General features: G+C 41.4%; 1 long non-coding RNA gene across 1 annotated transcript; it reads right to left on the reverse strand.

Moving 5' to 3' along the window:
- Positions 1–1,669: 1,669 nt before the first annotated feature.
- LOC132657536 (uncharacterized) lies at positions 1,670–5,263 on the reverse strand. Its single transcript, XR_009595891.1, has 2 exons — positions 5,186–5,263; positions 1,670–4,970 (listed from the first exon to the last, which is right to left on the reverse strand). It is a non-coding gene; the product is annotated as an uncharacterized LOC132657536 (long non-coding RNA).
- Between the last annotated feature and the right edge of the window lie 9,256 nt (positions 5,264–14,519).

Consider the following 14,519-nt stretch of genomic DNA (forward strand, 5'->3'; position numbering starts at 1 on the left):
CTTACATGGGCAAGAAATAAAACTCTATCGTCTTTAAGCCACTAAATTGAATTTTCTATTCATAGGTGGCCAGGCCTATGTTGGCAACTACTTTAATGTTTGTTTCAAAAAGCACTATGCAGACACAAAGAAACAAAACAAAAAACATGTCCAAGGTTCACTTAAAAGTGTCTGGGCCTCAGTTTCCCTATTTGAAAAATCAATTTATTTAACCAAATTTTGGAGACCATTTCCATGCCTGAAACTTTGTGTTTATATTGATTTACTCATCACATGTATGATTGCCTATTATTTACCAGATATTACTTTAGGCACTAGGGTGTAGCAGCGAACATGAGTATAAGTCAAACTCTCCTCTGATACTCACACTATGATTCAGTCCGTGATGAGCTTTAAGCCCAGGCTTCCCTTGTGGCTCAGTTGGTAAAGAATCTGCCTGTCATGTGGGAGACCTGGGTTTGATCCCTGGGTTGGAAAGATCCCCTGGAAAAGGGAAGGGCTACCCACTCCAGTATTCTGGCCTGGAGAATTCCAAGGACTGTATAGTCCATGGAGTCACAAAGAGTCGGACACGACTGAATTCACTTTTACTCTCTGCCCTTACACACTGTGCCAACAGTACATGCAACTTAATTTCTCTGTTTTGTTTTGTCTAATCAGCAAATAGATTAATAACACTTTACCTCAATAACAATAGTTAACATATATATATTGATATTCGGACATTATCTCATTGAATCCTTAAAACTAGCCCCAACTTCTTTGGAAAAAAATGAGAAAAGAAATTAGATAACGTGCACATAGATGGTGCAGTGGTAAAGAACCCACCTGCCAATGCAGGAGATGTGGGTTTGATCCCCAGGTTGGGAGGATCCCCTGGAGAAGGAAATGGCAACCCACTCTGGTATTCTTGGCTGGGAAATCCCATGGACAGAAGAACCTGCTGGGCTACAGTCCATGGGGTTGCAAAGAGTGGACAGGTTGAGTAACTGATCAAGCACCCACTCAGTTTGCACACGACCAGTAAGCGCTACAGCCAGGTTTCAAAATCAGTCTAATTCTATGGTCATTTTGAGGATCAAGTGAAAATAAAGAATTTGAAAATATTTTGGTAACTTAGCAATAGCATGGGCTTCCTGGGTGGTGCCACTGGTAAAGAACCCACCTGCCAAGGCAAGAGATATGAGATGGAGGTTCAATCCCTGGGTTGGGAAGATCCCCTGGAGGAAGGCATGGCAACTCATTCCAGTATTCTTGCCTGGAGAATCCCATGGACAGAGGAGCCTGATGGGCTACAGTCCACAGGGTCCTGAAGAGTTGGACCCGACTCAAGCAACTTAGAGGGCACTCGGCAATTGTATACAAATTCCTTGCATAGCAAAGGTCACTCGAAAACTAGAATGAAAACAAAATTTCTAAGTGGATGATGCCTGTAACACACAAACAAAGATAATTTTCACTAGTTATTTTTTGTCAGAGATATTGCTAAGAGCTCCATATCCATTGTTGTTTAGTTGCTAAGTCAGCAAGTTGAGAAAAATCCAATAGGTTATTTATATACTCGATTAGCTTACATCTTTATTGAAGCATCTGGGGCTCAATTAGTGGTCAGTACACAGCAATTAAGTAAATAAAACAATGAGGCAATAACTAACACTAGCAAAAACTGTGTAGCAAAGAAAATTTAATTAGTTGTGAACTGTATTTATACAATATAAATGACTGTAACAATATAAATCACAAATACTGATTTAACAAAAAATTATGATGGGACTGTATTGGGAAGATGGAGAGAAGGTAATGGAGCAAGAGCTGGGGGTCATCCTGCAAAAAGAAAACAAGTAGATTCAAATAACCAGAGGAAACAGTTTAAAGGAATTTAACATGTTTACCTCTAGGGAGTGGGAACAGGGGATTAGGAAAGGGGAAACAAGAAACTGTTGTTTTAATTATAATAGCAGTTTTGACTCTTTAATGTATAAAACTATATTTAAATATCACTGTAGGGACTTCCCTCGCAGTCCAGTGGTTAAGGCTCTGAGCTCCCAGTGCAAGGGGGCGTGGGTACACCCCCTGGTCAGGGAACTAAGACAGGCACAGCCAAGAAAAAAAGATTATAACTTATATAAACAACCTTTTGGCTTTTCCAACTGCCAGATATGTCAAGCTAGATTCTTTGGCCTGACCATTAAGTCTCTCCACAACCTCTCTCCACCCGCCCTATTTATCTTCTCTCTGCATTTTTTCCCACCTTGTATTCTGGTTCACCTCAAGCATTATTCATTTGGCATTCCTGAATCTCTTCAAAGACATCACTTACCCAGCCTGAGATGGCCTCTTTCCTGTCTGATCTAAAAATCTTACTGCTGCTGCTGCTGCTGCTAAGTCGCTTCAGTCGTGTTTGACTCTGTGCGACCCCATAGACTGGCCTATGCAGCCCACCAGGCTCCCCCATCCCTGGGATTCTCCAGGCAAGAACACTGGAGTGGGTTGCCATTTCCTTCTCCAATGCATGAAAGTGAAAAGTGAAAGTGAAGTCGCTCAGTCGTGTCCAACTCTTAGCGACCAAAATCTTACTAGTGGATGGAAAAAAGAAGCACTAGAGTGAAGGTCGTCCTTGGGACAACATGAAGAAGCTCCAAAATGTGATAGGTGAGATCAGTCAACAGTAGACTGAGAGGTTGATAAACTGGGAAGAGTGTGTTAACAGAAGAGGGATGGTCTATGCTATACCTTGTTATTCAGTCACATCCAACTCTTTGCAACCCCATGGACTAAAGCCTGCCAGGCTCCTCTGTCCATGGGGTTCTCCAGACAAGAATACTGGAGAGGGTTGCTATGCCCTCTTCTAGGGGATCTTTCTGACCTAGGGATCAAACCCTGGTCTCCCACATTGTAGGAGGATTTTTTTACCAGCTGACCTACCAGGGAAGCCCCGGGATGGTCTATATGCATCTGTAGAAAGTAGGTTCTTGAGTCATTCAATATAAACTCATTAAGTTCCTAGTATGTACCAAGTATATACTCCTGGGAACATATAACAGAAAGGAGTATAGTTGAATAGCAAGGATTCAGAGGCACTGAAGTATTGCAGTTGGTCTAGAGGGCTAGAACTTCCTAGAAAAGAGAGGTCAATAAATCAACCATAAATAATTACAATCGGGGGACTTCCCTGGTAGTCCAGTGGTTAAGACTCCATGCTTCCACTGCAGGAGGCACAGGTTCAGTCCCTGGTCGGGGAACTAAGATTGCGCATGGCAAAAGGGAAAAAGAAAAGAAAACAACCACAAAGGCCTCATCTACTAAGCAGACATAATCTCTGTAGAGAGAAACACTACAGGCTTGATGATGTTAAACGGAATGGTTTCTTTAAGATCCATTTTGTAAAAAATTCTGGGCTAGATGCTTTATATCCATTTTTCTGAACCATACAGCAACCTAATAGACTGAAGTGAAGTGAAGTGAAAGTTACTCAGTCATGTCTGACTCTTTGCGACCCCATAGACTGTAGCCCACCAGGCTCCACTGTCCATGGGATTCTCCAGGCAAGAAGAATACTGGAGTGGGTTGCCATTTCCTCCTCCAGAGTATCTTCCTGAGCCAGAGATTGAACCCAGGTCTTCTGCAGTGCAGGCAGATTCTTTACCATCTGGGCTATCTGGGAAGCCCAACCTAGTGAACTACCTATTATTAATTCCATTTTTCATAGGAACAAACCAAGGCTCATAAAAGCCAAGATTTTATGGCCAGGATCAGAGGAGAAAATTGGTTTCTGGTCCAATTCCAAGAAGAATTTAATGATCATTGATTTCCCACTATACCCCATAGCCTCCTGAGTCAGCTAAATCATGCATATTGTGCAATCTCTGATTTAATCTGATTCCATATGTAGGGAAAAAATGCTCTGGTTCGTCAATAAAACCTTACTGGGGCTTCCCTGGTGGTCCAGTGGTTAAGAATTCGCCTTCCCATGCAGGGGATATGGGTTTGATCCCTGGTCAGGAAACTGAGATCCTACATACAGAAGGGCAACTAAATCTGTGTGCTGCAATTAGAGAGCTTGCACACGGCAATGAAGCTCCTACACCACAACAAAGACCCAGCACAGGCAAAATATAAGTAAATAAATAAATGAAACCTTACTTTGCTAGGCAGTTAGCAGTAATAGTAAAATTACTAGCTGCTATTGTATTAAATATTTGTTACTAGGCACTTTGCTAAGTACTCTACCCGCATGAAGTAGAAACTGTTATCTACATCCATTTTACAGAGAGGAGAACAAAGACATAAAAGATGTAAATAATCTGCCTTGAGGCACACCACTAGTAAGAGGGCGAGCTTGTGTTCTTGACCATTTTACGTGTGCTGCCATCTAACATACACTGTACAGTGGTAAAGACTTTCCTATAATCACGTTTAGTGAGCACCACTCCATGGTTTGGGGCTTGTTGAGGGAGTATCAGTGCAGCATAAGACCTATTCTTTGGCTTCCAAATATTTACAACTGAACCAAAGAGGCAAGATACACACAGTGAAACTCTTAGGTAACAATTGAGGGGTGTATATAATTAAGTACAAAATTGATTAGCACAACCAAAAGGGCATTGAGATTTCAGAGTAGGGAGGTTACTGAGAGCCAAAGCAGAGATGAATAAGCTGGGAACAGAGCCCAGCAAGGGAAGGTTGCAAGGTGGGAATGAGCACGGTGTCCCTGGGGACCAGCAACCAGGTGCCCCCAGCAGTGGAGGCTCTCAGTGTGAAGCGATAGGATTCACAAGCAACTTCCTTCAGAGCCTTGCCTCAGAAACTCTCGGGTTCAGGAGAAGCCTTCTTGGGGAGACGGTTCAGTTCTCTTCCTAACTCAACTTCAGACAAGGAAGTATCCACAGATAGCATGAGCTTCTCAGTTGTAGCCCCATCATCTTCTAAGTAGCTCCCCAGAGACTCAGGGACGAAAAGACAGGAAGCTACTGGAAGGCAAAAAAAAGAGAAAAGTTCATCCCCATAACCCAGCACTTTTGACAGTGACAGCTCTTGCCTGTATTCAACAGATGCTTCTCAAACCAGGAAGGAAGGACCCCTGCACAATGTAGACGGGCAGCTAAGGGTGTGAGAGGCAGCAGAGGCTCCAGGTCTGCTGGGCGACTTTGCAGTTACTTCACCTGTTATAGCACAATCTTCTCACCTGTGGAAAGGGTCTACTGGAAGGGTCTTCCTCAGAGGGTTTGTTGAGAACACTGAATGAATAGAAGCGAAGCACTTTGAACAGGCCTGGCTGCTATTAAGAGCTATTTATGTCACTGTTAGTAATACAGGCTCTAGAGCCAGACCAAACGGTTTGAAGCCTGTCTCTGCTTATCATGGGAGTAGTCCCTTTGAACCTCAGGTTTTCCATTTGTAAAATAGGTATTTTAATAGTACCATCAGTCTTATGAAGCTATTGTGAGGACGAGGTGAGCTAAACACACACAAAAGCACTGAGCACAGGCCCAGGGCACACCTCAGTAACACAAGAGAGCATCAGTCGGCTTGCTTAGTCACCAGGTCTCTCCTCTTACTCTGATACTGCAGCTGGCAGGTGGTTAGCACATTTCCGAATTAGGCAAGACTTTATTTATGGAGTTGGTGTTGTTCTACCAACGCCAGTTCCTCTTCAGCTTCCTTCTAGGGTGGTTTCTATTTTAAAATACATTTAAAATTTTTTATTATGAAATTTTCAAGCATATAAAACCAGAGAGAATAATGCAGGGCCTCACCACATACCCATCACCCAGCTTCAACGGTTATCAACACATGGCCAAACATGCTCCATCTATATTACATCTATGTTCCTTACATCGTATCTACTTTCCTCTCCAACTAGATCCTTTTGAAATAAATTTCAGATATTGTAAAATTTTACCCATAAATACTTTTGTATATATCTCTAAAACAGTATTTCTTAACATACAATTGTACTACCACATTTTAACATTTTAATGCCAATTCCTTATTACCACCAAAACACCAACAACCAGCATTAATTTTTCCTTGATTTTTTCTCATTATCTTTTACAGCTATTTTTTAAATGTATTGGAGCATAGCTGATTTACAATGTTTTGTTAGTTCCAGGTGTACAGCAAAGTGATTTTATTAGAAGTAGATCTGTGTAGGAAAATTGCTCAGTCATGTCTGACTCTTTGTGACCCCATGGACTGTAGCCCGCCAGGCCCCTCTGTCCATGGAATTTTCCAGAAAAGAATACTGGAGTAGGTAGCCATCCCCTTCTCCAGGGGATCTTCCCGGCCAAGGGATCAAACCCAGATCTCCTTTACTGAAGGTAGATTCTTTACCATCTGAGCCACCAGGGAAGCCCAGGCACACATCTATTCTTTTTCATATTTTTTCCCATGTAGGTATTATAGAATACTGAGGAGAGTTCCCTTTGCCATACAGTAGGTTCTTGCTGATTATCTCTTTCACAGCTTTTTTTAATTAGGATGCAAACAAGGTCCAGAAATTGCATTTATCTGGTTTTTCCAGTCTCTTCCCATCTATGGCTTTCACGCCCTCCTTCCTTTCCCTCTTGCAATTTATTGTTGAAGAAACCAAATAGTTTGTCCTGAAGAGTTTCTCATTCTAAATGTTGTTGACTGCTTCCCTATGATGTCATTTAATATCTTCCTCTGACCCTTGGAACATCCTGTTGTACCGGAAGCGAGAAAGCTGTCAAAGATGTCTAGAGTGGTGCCAGACAGACACAAGAGCACTGGCAGGAAATGGGATATTTTGAGCATCAAATAAATAAGTAAATAAATAACTGCAGCACATTGAAATGCATCAAGTACAATAATATCCACAGCTTCACAGTAACTCTCCAAAAATAGACTCACTGGTCACCTTTGAAGGATGTGAAGGAAGCAACTCTTTATTTCCAACAAAATGGATAGATACAAGAGTCAAGCACTTATTTTGCCTTTTCTGTATGAACTGTATCTCGGGGTACTCAATTACTGAGAAGAGATCCTGCCAATAAATGAAGAAGGAATGACAGAATTAAACTATTGCCATTTTGCAGCCGCGAATGAATACAGTATCTAAGAAACGGTTATCAAGGGCTGCTGAAACCATAGGTGGAGAGCGGGTGGGGAAATTTATAATGAACATACCAGGTTGATAGTTTCTGTCAACGAATACTGTCATCACAGAAAGAAAAGCCACTGGGGATTACGTGCCCTTGATATGATACAGTGTCTGTGAAGTAATGATGTCCAAAAATTCGAATCTGATCAAGCCTCTGTTGGTGACTACTACCTTAAAGGTAGTTTATACTCTTAATATTCATTTTTCCCCAAATGAGCAAATATTAAATGAAACCCACCCAAAATCATACAGCACAATACTGCTCCAGTAAAGAAAGAAATACAGCCCCCACAGTTTCAGAACGATTACATTCCTGAGATGCGGCTCCTCCTATAACAAATGAACATTGCAGAGCAGAGGAGACTTTTAGACTTCGGGATGTCCATGCACTATCTTTTTGCCCGGATCTGTAAGATGAGCTTTTGTTCACACGTGCCATGCCTTTAAAATATATTGTTATCGTGTTCAAGAAGATGATGTTACTACACAGGCAAGCTGGCATCTGACAGCCAAATTATCTGTCAAGAATCCCCGTCCGTGTGCAGGGAGAAACGAAATTGTGTTTCTGAAAAGCCACAGGCCTGGGGCGAGTTCTGCAGCCCAGGGACTCCGGGGCAGGGCAGACGTGGGTGCGCACCGGGAGCTGCGGGAGTGGCCTGCGCGCAGAGATGCGGTCAGGAGGGTGCGTGCCAGTCCCCTGGGTCGCGCGGCGCAGTTCCCAGGGGAACGCAGGGCCCATCGCGCGCGCTGCCTGCCTCATTATTTCTTTGAGCCTGTTCATGTTTTTGATCCGGACGGCAAAAACCCAACCGCCGTAGGCTTCTTCTTATTTTCCGGTATCAAATTCCGTATTCCTGAATAAGAACCTGCAGATTCGGCTATCATTTTCACAGATAACTTAGTTACATATACTGGGAAAACTGCAGCTCTTAAACGTGACCAGCTGGCCGGCAGTGCCTACCATCATGTATATTTAGAGTTATTTAGTACTCCACTTTGTGCTCAAGAACGCTGATATTTTATTTCAGAGATCACATGAAAAGAATGAGTCACAAGGAATTAAATTACAATACAAAAAAGATTGCTAGATGCTTACTTAGAGTCACTATAAAATTTTTTAATATATAGGAAAGTTTCAAAGCCCAGTGGATTCTTTAATTTACTTTCATTTTCAGATGCACACAAGAAATAATTAAATGATACTTTAAAATAACTTTGAAAAGAAGTTAATTTCATCCCAAAGAGCAGAAATGACATCTTTTCCCGCTCTTCTAAGTTCTGCCACACACTGACACATCAGTTAGAAAAGATCCAAGATGTATCCTGGCATTTATCTTGGTTCTCTTTGCTGTTCTCCTGGAGATGTGGTGAATGCAATTTCCTCTTAATGGTAGTATTCAGCTTAGGTTCTGTGGATTCTGTTTTTCGGAGGTGGTGAGGGAGGCAGAGTGGGATACACATTCAAGCTGAGTCTGAGCTCATTTGACTTGTGTGTTGAATCTGAAAGGAATTTTCCTTGCACAGGATGAAAAGTAAAGGAGAAGTCCCCTCATTTACCATCAGCCCAGGCCAGAATGATTATTTCAAGCCTGACATTTAATACACCCATGATCATAGATATTGCCACTGAAAGCTTTCCCAACAAAGCAGGAACCAAAGAACATTGCAGCAGTGTCTAACTTTAATTCAGAGAAGTGAGGGAGCTCTGAGGTGGGGATAAACTCTGCAAAACACAGTATCAATATCTCATTAACACAGGGAAAGAACAGCAAAGTGAAGAGAACTGTATGTATACATAAAATGAGTATGGGCTTACAAAGAGCATGGCAAATCCAAATGCAATGTGAACGTCTGACTGTGAAGAATTGTTTAAAGTATGTTATTGATGTTTTACCCAACCCTGTGGGACCCAGGCTCCTGGGAACAGCATCTATGCTACAATCACTAGGCAAAAAGTAAACTGGGACGAAAGGAAAAGTAAGATAAAAATTCTTCCTGTGTGCTGTGTCTACCTTTTTCTCCCCTTTCTCTAAGATGCCTAACCCCAATAGTTCTCTTTTGCAAAACTGAACAATAGGATGGAGGGGGGAGGAAAAATACGGTTATTATGTGTAGCAGTTGTCATTTCCATGCTCTCGCCCTTACAGCTTTGTAGTGATGCTTATACCAAAATAGTGATTCTTCAATCTATTCATTATCTTATGTTTGAATTTATTTCAGCTTCCACAAAGAAATATTACTAGGGCTCCCTTTCAGACCAATACCATGTTGTTAAATTTTCAAATGTGTATTTCACATACAATTGTTGGTAAGGAATTTTTGTTTGAAAAGTCAAAATGATCATTTGTTAAGGATCTTCTTTATCATGGGGTCAGTATACTGGCTGTGGTTTCTACTTTCTACATTGACTCAAGAAAGCTGTGAGCTGGGAATTCCCTAGTGGTCCAGTGGTTAAGAGTCTGCACTTAGGGAACGCAGGTTCAGTTCCTGGCCAGGGAACTAAGATCCCACATGCCACAGCCAAAAAAAAAAAAAAAAGGCTGTGAGCTTCTCCAGGTCATGGCTATCTCCTCTTCTTCCTTGCCTCAACGTCCTCTGCACTGCTAAGATTGCAGGGTGTGTTCGGCGAGTATTTGCTAAATAGATGAAAGGCTCATGATTTTACTTAATTCATTTCTAAGCAGTGAGATCTAGTGAAATATCATGGAACACAACTGAAAATAAACCATGTAAAGAATTCAGCTCTTCAGAGACTGTAGGAAGAAAGCAAAGTACTACCTGGGAAAACAACTTGCCTTGAAAAACTAATGTAAAGAGAAGCAAAGCCTAAAGTGGAGAACTGATGTACTAGCCTTGACTTAATGTGGCATCCTTGTCCTGGTGAACTGGTTACCTTAATTAACATAGGAAGTTAATTTACATGCTTATGTTTAAAAAGAAGAGTGAGCATAACGATTATCTTAGGGTCCTTGCTTTTAATTACACATAAGTATTTATTGTGGTGAATTAATTAATTTTAGGGGGCTTCCCAGGTGGCGCTAGTGGTAAAGAACCCACCTGACAATGCAGGAAACATGAGATGTGGGTTCGATCCATGGGTCGGGAAGATCCCCTGCCTGGAGAATCCCATGGACAGAGGAGCCTGGCAGGCTAGTGTCCATAGGGTTGTACACAGTTGGACACAACTGAAGTGACTTAGCATGCATGCAATCAATTTTAGAATAAATTAGTCTCAATGTATAGCAGACATTCAGTTCAGTTCAGCTCATTCGTGTCCAACTCTTTGCGACCCCATGAACCACACACAGCACGCCAGGCCTCCCTGTCCATCACTAACTCCCAGAGTCCACCCAAACCTATGTCCATTCAGTCGGTGATGCCATCCAACCATCTCATCCTCTGTCGTCCCCTTCTCCTCCTGCCCTCGATCTTTCCCAGCATCAGGGTCTTTTCAAGTGAGTCAGCTCTTCGCATCAGGTGGCCAAAGTATTGGAGTTTCTATGCCTAATAATTAACCAGAATTTTTTTCTTGTGTATAGCAGAGAGCCTGAAATACAGCAGTGTGCACTAATCTAAGTATGTTGAATTCTTTGACATACAAAGAAGTCATCAATTTTTAGGGCTGAAAAGAAGCTTGGCAATCTCATTCCAACATCTTTCACTTGTTAAAGAAGGAATTGAGACTCAGACGTATGTGAGGACATTCACCAAAACCAACAGAAAGTGATGAGTGCTCTGGCCAGAAACCATAGCTCCTGTCTTAATCTTGGGCCTACATGAATTATCCCTTATTTATTTTATTGTTTTTTTCTCCCTTTTCAAAACTTAAAAGTTTCTGATTAATAATAGTAATAATAGTAAAGTATGTTAGTCGCTCAGTTGTATCTGACTGTTTGTAACCCCATGGACTCTATCCTGCCAGGCTCCTCTGTCCATGGAATTCTCTAGCCAAGAATACTGGAGTGGGTACCCATTCCCTTCTCCAGGGGATCTTCCTGACCCAGGGATTGGACCCAGGTCTCCTGTATTGCAGGCAGATTCTTTACCATCTGAGCCACCAGGGAAACCCAGTAATAATAAACAGCTAGAGCATGTCCTCAGATTTACAGAAGCATTTAACACATTATCTGCAAAAATCGCAGCCCCTGTTGATCCCTGGGTCGGGAAGATCCGCTGGAGACGGAAATGGCAATCCACTCCAGTACTATTGCCTGGGAAATCCCATGGACAGAGGAGCCTGATAGGCTACAGTCCATGGGATCGCAAAGAGTCGGATACGACTGAGTGACTTCACTGATAAAGAAGATATTTAATTTTTTGAGACAAATACATAAAGAAAAACAGGAAAGGGACTGTCTCAAACTTGCTCAAATGGAGCCTTTTTGTTTTAATCATATGCAGCAACAGTAAATGATCTAACTTTATAGTAAAATTAAGATGTTGCTGAAGGGTGTAAATCAGTCATTTGCAAACTTTTAAACTATTGTTCAGAACTCTAAAACATGTAACAGATAAAAGTGGAGTTTCTCTGCTTGAAGTTGAAAAAGAGAGTTCCAGCAGTTTATCCTCCTCTGTGTTTCCGTATTGGAGCCTCTATAGCACTGTTGGAAAAGTCAGTGATTTAAAGGAAACGGTCAGAATTAAGCCTAGACAGTGTCTGGAGTAGGCAGAGGCTGAACGTTCTCATCAGGCTCACAGCCAGTTGATTCACTACAGCATGATGAATTGAGCTTTGCCACTCTGTGATGATAAGCTCAAATACACTCCCCCTCTCTATTTTTTTCCTGTATGTTTTGCTTGTTCTTTTATTCTCCGTGGCAGGGTTTTAAACTGGAAGGTATGTAAGAGCCACCTGGTGATCTTATTGAAAATTCAACTTCCTAGACTTCAGCTCCATAAATTCCCTTTTAATGGATCTAGGGTACAGTTCTTTAATTTGTCCTTCAAATGAGTACCGCAAGTGAATTTTGAACCCCTCTTTGAGAAACACTACTCTGAAGCATCTATTAATAATAAAATGCCTCATATGTGACACTTATGTATAATGCTTTTTTTCCTGAATTTAATCTTCACCATATGTATTAAAAGGGGGATTTGTATTTTCAGATCCTAATAATTATGCAAATTATGATTTTGTTCAGTTGCTCTGTTGTGTCTGACTCTTTGCGACCCCAAGAACTGCAGCATACCAGGCTTCCCTGTCCTTCACTGTCTCCCGAAGCTTACTCAAACTCATATCCATTGAATCAGTGATGCCATCCAACCATCTCATCCTCTGTCATCCCCTTCTCCTCCCACCTTCAATCTTTCCCAGCATCAGGGTCTTTTCCAGTGAGTCAGTTCTTCACATCAAATGGCCAAAGTATTGGAGCTTCAGCCTCATCATCAGTCCCTTCAGTGGATATTCAGGACTGATTTCCTTTAGGATTGACTGGTTTGATCTCCTTGCAGTCCAACGGACTCTCAAGAGTCCTCTCCAACATTACTGTTCAAAAGCATCAATTCTTCGGCACTCAGCCTTCTTTATGGCCCAATTCTCACATCTGTACATGACTAATGGAAAAACCATAGCTTTGTCTAAATGGACATTTGTAGGCTAAGTAACGCAGAAGACAATGGTACCCCGCTCCAGTACTCTTGCCTGGAAAATCCCATGGGCGGAGGAGCCTGGTAGGCTGCAGTCCATGGGGTCCCTAAGAGTTAGACATGAATGAGCGACTTCACTTTCACTTTTCACTTTCATGCATTGGGGAAGGAAATGGCAACCCACTCCAGTGTTCTTGCCTGGAGAATGCCAGAGATGGGGGAGCCTGGTGTGCTGCCGTCTATGGGGTCGCACAGAGTCGGAAACAACTGAAGCAACTTAGCAGCAGCAGCAGGCTAAGTAATGTCCTTGCTTTTTAATATGCTGTCTAGGTATGTCATAGCTTTTCTTCCAAGGAACAAGCATCTTTTAATTTCATGGCTACAATCACCATCAGCAGTGATTTTGGAGCCCAAGAAAACAAAGTCTCTCACTGTTTCCATTGTTTCCCCATCTATTTGCCATGAAGTGATGGGACCAGATGCCATGATCTTAGTTTTCCAAATGTTGAGTTTTAAGCCAGATTTTTCACTCTCCTCTTTCATTTTCATCAAGACGCTCTTTAGTTCTTCTTCACTTTCTGCCATAAAGGTGGTGTCATCTGCATATCTGAGGTTATTGATATTTCTCCTGACAATCTTGATTCCAGCTTGTGCTTCATCCAGCACAGCATTTTGCATGATGTACTCTGCATATAAGTTAAATAAGCAGGGCAAAAATATACAGCCTTGACATATTGCTTTCCCAATTTTGAACCAGTCCATTGTTCCATGTCTAGTTCTAACTGTTGCTTCTTCAGTAATATATATTAAATATGGGGCTTCCTTGGTGGTTCACTGGTTAAAGAATCCACCTGCCAATGAAGGAAAAGTAAGTTCTATCCCTGGGTTGGGGAAGACCCCTGGAGAAGGAAATGGCAATTCACTCCAGTATTCTTGTCTGGGAAATCTCATGGACAGAGGACCCTGGAGGGCTAAAGTCCATGGGACTACAAAAGAGTCAGACATGACTTAGTGACTAACATTTAACAACATGTTAAATATAATGTATATTAATTCAAAATGAGTTATGTGGGGCTTTATGGAAACAATTTTTGGTAAAAAGAATTCTGATAAGTACAAAACTAGAATGCCATTAGTAAAGAAAAAAATAAAAGGAATCTTCTCTCATGTGATACAATCTTTTCTATTTGAAATCAACAACTAACATTCATTTAAAAATCTGAGACAAGTGTGTAAGTTGTGTACCCTACCTGTTGTTCTGCTAGTTATAGCCAATGAAAGACATAAATGAAAACATGAGTTTGATTATTTGAAAAGAGACATATTCTTCTTTTCTCCCTCTTTTTTGCAGTAGCTATGTTATTTGCAGTGAGAAACTCCAAGAGAGGCAACTGAAATATTGTTGGAAAGAATGAGAGAATTCAGTAAATTGATGGTTATAAAATCAACATTAAAAAATAGCTTTCCAGACTTCCGTGGTGATCCAGTGATTAAGAATCTGCCTGCCACTTCGGGGGACACAGGTTTGATGCCTGGTCTCGGAAGATTCCACATGCCACAATGAGAACTGATGAGAACTTTCTCAATATGTACACTGCGACTAGAGAAAAGCCTGAGCAGCAAAGACCCAGCACGACGAAAAAATAAGAAAAACTTAAAAAAAAAAAAAAAAACCTCTGTCAATTCTCCCCAAATTAACGTACATATTTTACTCAGTTTCAACCAATGAATCCAAAAACAATTTCATTGAAAATAAACAAAATGATCCCAAAATGAAACTGAAAGTGTTAAGTACTTGACAATATCAAAT

This window comes from Ovis aries, chromosome 12 (assembly GCF_016772045.2).
Source record: "Ovis aries strain OAR_USU_Benz2616 breed Rambouillet chromosome 12, ARS-UI_Ramb_v3.0, whole genome shotgun sequence".
In the NCBI taxonomy this organism is placed as follows: Eukaryota; Metazoa; Chordata; class Mammalia; order Artiodactyla; family Bovidae; genus Ovis; species Ovis aries.